Here is a 4,025-nt window from a genome sequence, read left to right on the forward strand (position 1 = left end):
ACGCACCGAGGGCCCGATTCGGCTAAAAGTCGCTCTAACCGCTAACCCGTTTAACGTCGATGCTTCACCTGCATGCTTACACCCCGCAGCCCGTTCCTTGCTCACACATCCAGCCGTTCCCATGCTCCTCGTACCTTTCCTTACACACCCAGGTACCCTCATTCCACTCACAGCCTTGGTCACACACCTGACCACCGAACACTTTGGCACACATTCGTTGGTCGCACACCTCACCAACACACCTCTTCGCGCCCCCTCCTCGGTCACCTCCTCTGTGACGATCACAGGTGTGCTCTCATTCGCACACCCAACCACGTGCCTCACTACCAATTCCAGCGTGCATTCCCACTCACGCTCTACCATTCCAGGTGTGCATCCTTTCTCACCTGTCACAACCAACTCATGCTCCTTGTCACTCTCACTACTCACCTCCATTCTTGACAGCGCACTCACCCTTATTCTTGACAGCGCACTCTTTCCTCATGCACCTGCCCGTTACACACCTTTCTCGCGCACACTCTCCCGTCACACCCTCTGTAACACTCACCACAGGCGTGCATTCTCCCTTTACACCCTCCGTAACACTCCTCACTACGCGCTTCCATGTGCTCCCTCGCACACGCGCTACGACCGACTCACTCTCGCCAGCACCCTCACTCCTTGGCACACACTTTTTCCTCACACACCCCAGAGTCGGACTTTCTCGCACACCTCCTTTTTCGCACACCAGACCTGTCGCACACTTCACCCACGGCCTCTCACGAACACCCGGGTCCATCTCGACCCCCAAACTTCTTAAATCCCCTGGCGCATCATACGCACGACCATATTGGTCACCACTTACACCGGGTCCTCTTCCTCTTCGCTTCTCCTCCATCACCTGCGAATCCCTCCTCCGGTTAATGAGCACATCATCACGATCCGAACACAGACTTTGGACCAAATCTTTTACCTCCTCTTTTATCTCTTTCTTATCCTCTCTCCGTCGCTTCTTAATTTCGCTCACCCCTTCTTCCACTTCTTCTAATTTCTGCTTCACCTCCTTCATCTCCTCGTGCGCCCCTTTAAGTTCTTCCTCTAACTCCACTTTATTTTTTTCTATGTGCTCCCGCACCTCCCGCTCTTTAACCTCCATCACCTCTACCACCTTGTTCATTTTCCTCGTCAAGTCCTCATGTACCGTCTGACACTCTTTTTAAATTACCCCTACATCCTTTTTCATCTCCTGCGTCGATTTTAACCCCTCTATTACCGCTGTGTTCTTCTTTACCAGTTCCCCCAACTCCTTTTGTCCCACTGTCAGTTGTTCTACTCCCAGCGTCAACTCCTCTATACCACCTTGCAATTTTACAGTCCCCTTTCTCACCTCCTTCTCCATGCGCTCCTTACAGTGCCTCACCTCCTCGCGCACTCCTCCGACCTCCTCACTCACACCTCTTCTGATCTCCTCTCCCATCACTTGCATCTCCTGCCCAGATGCCACCCTCATCTGCTCCATTTCCTCCCTGTGAGCATCCAGTTTGGTTTCTACCCCCATTCTGACCCCCTCTATCTGCTGCCCCATTTGTTTAACTTCCCTTTCCGCTTGGTCCCTCATGTCCCTCAATTTGCCTTCCATACTGTTTTCTAACCCCTCTAACCCCTTTTTCATCCCTTCCATTTGATTCTCCTGAACGGCCATTCTGTTTTCTACCCCCATTAACCCCTCCTGTATTTCCCCTAATCTATTGTCTAATCCCTCTATTCTACTCCCTAACCCCCCGATCTGGGCCCCCATGTCATCCCTCAATTTCTCGCTATTGGACCCCATTTGGCCCTCCAATCGCTCACCCATTTGTTCCATAAGGGCCCTCATTTGCAGGAGGAAAAGGTTCGAATCCACCAGCGGCGCTACCACGGTCGCGGGCGTGGTCGCCGTGGCCATGTGCGAGGCGCCATTTCGTGCGTCTGCTACCCTCACTGCTTCGCTCTCCTCATGTCCCTCAATTTGGTCCTGGATCGACCCTGCCTCACTCTCCTCTACCGGAACCCAGCCGTCTTGGTCTGCCATAGCGCGACTTTCAAAATTCGGGTTTTTATTTTCGTAAAACAAAATCAAATTTCGCCGTTATAATTTCGAGCGCGTGAAACGCGCTCCGGATCGAATTCCACTTCCCGACACCAAAATGTTACCCTAATGGTACAATTGGTGTTCCAAAATTTGGGCCTAACTGAATTTAGTCCCAGGTCCGAATCCAACTCCTCGACACCAAATGTTACAGACGCGGTTGTGGATGTTGGTTTACCGAGCGGTTTGGTATGACCGCGTCTGCACAGTTTACCCGATTATACTCGAACGTTGGCCGAGTCGCGCTACGCTAAATCAATTGAGGAAAGGACACAACGGCTGGGTTAAAATGACACGACACCAGGGGTACAGTTCTCAAGACCTCCGGAGGAGGTTATAATATTTCGGAACGTTAGATTACAAGGACAAGAGAGACAGCATAGGAAGGTAGGCACTTAATCACGGTCTTATAGTAACCCCGACAGACCACAGATAAACAGGACAAGACTGACTCACACGGGGATTGATGGCAAGGAAGGGCAGGTAGTCGAGGCTCAAGGTGCACCTTGGCTCAGGGGCAGAATCGACCCGGTCCGGTCCAGAGATGCGGGAGGTCTCTCAGCGCTCGGAGGTGGCGACTTCCCTTTTCAAGCTCGGGCGCATCTGACCTCACATCCGGTAAGTCGCTGCGTATATCCGGCGGGGAGTGACACGCCCTCGGCTCGTTAGCTCCGCCCCAGATGGAATCGGCCCGTTGCTTCTTATTGGGTGCGGGGGGTTACCGGGCTCCGCCCTTGACGAGGGGCCGACAGGCAGCCCCTTCGTGGTAACCCCGTCGGCGCACATGGGCAATGGCGGCTAACCGAGCCGGAGTGAGGACGCACACTCCCCGCGCGCTGTTGTTGTTGTTGTTGTTGTTGTTGTTGTTGTTGTTGTTGTTGTTTCATGGGGAAGATGGGAGGAGGTATGGGGAGGTCCTAAACTCACTACTGGTGCCATACAATCACATTCTGGTGCAACGAAGAGTCAGAATTAATGGAAACGAGTCCTTAACTGACATAGACTAAGAATAACTAGCAAGAGGTCCTATAGTTGTCTACGTGAGATGCGGTGAACCTGGGCACGACATTTAATGGGGGAAAAGGGGGAAGGTCGGTTCTACAGAGTGTTGTTTACAGACCATGGGACTAGGGAATGGGGGATTGGGGATAGTTGGGGAGTATTGGGGAAATAGGGGAATATTTACAAGCGGATATGGAGGCCAAATCCCATATCCGCAACAATATATATATATATATATATATATATATATATATATATATATATATACACATACCAATCGTATTGTTGTTACACACCAATCGTATTTTGTTGTTGTGAAGGTAACATTTTTTTTCCCGAAGCGTTGTTGTTGTTGTTGTAATATTTATTTTTCCGAAGCGATCTTGTTGTTGTGAAGGTAATATTTCTTTTTTCGAGGCAATGTTATACTTATACTTCAAAAACAAACATCATTTCTCTGCACATCTTATTGTCATAACAGGAGGATTCACAGTTCACACACCTTAACGACAGGTACGATTATATTTATTCCACGGAGCTGTGTGTCCTCTTTATAAAGCATCCCAACACCTCCAATCCTCCCCGTGTGTTGGGCGGAAGTTCCGCGGGCTCAACTCGTTATAATATATTCCTTGACTGTTTGTTGTTCATGATACATGCGGTACAAATAAAGAACCAAAATATTACTGTAAAAAAGTTAATGGAGATGTCCGGCGTGCTGAAGTACAGACGGTACAGACCATTAATTACGTGGTTCCCAATTGGCGGTCTGCGGTCATTTATCGTGACCTTTGCTGGTCCATGGTGAGAAAAACGCCAAAACTCGATGGAAAGAAGTATTTGAGCAACCATTTAATCCCCAAACTGAAGCAGGCGACTCTGTCCGCGTCATGACGTCATGACGTCGCCAGTCTCC

The sequence above is a fragment of the Myxine glutinosa genome, chromosome 3 (genome assembly GCF_964187855.1).
Source record: "Myxine glutinosa chromosome 3, kmMyxGlut1.1, whole genome shotgun sequence".
Taxonomy (NCBI): Eukaryota; Metazoa; Chordata; class Myxini; order Myxiniformes; family Myxinidae; genus Myxine; species Myxine glutinosa.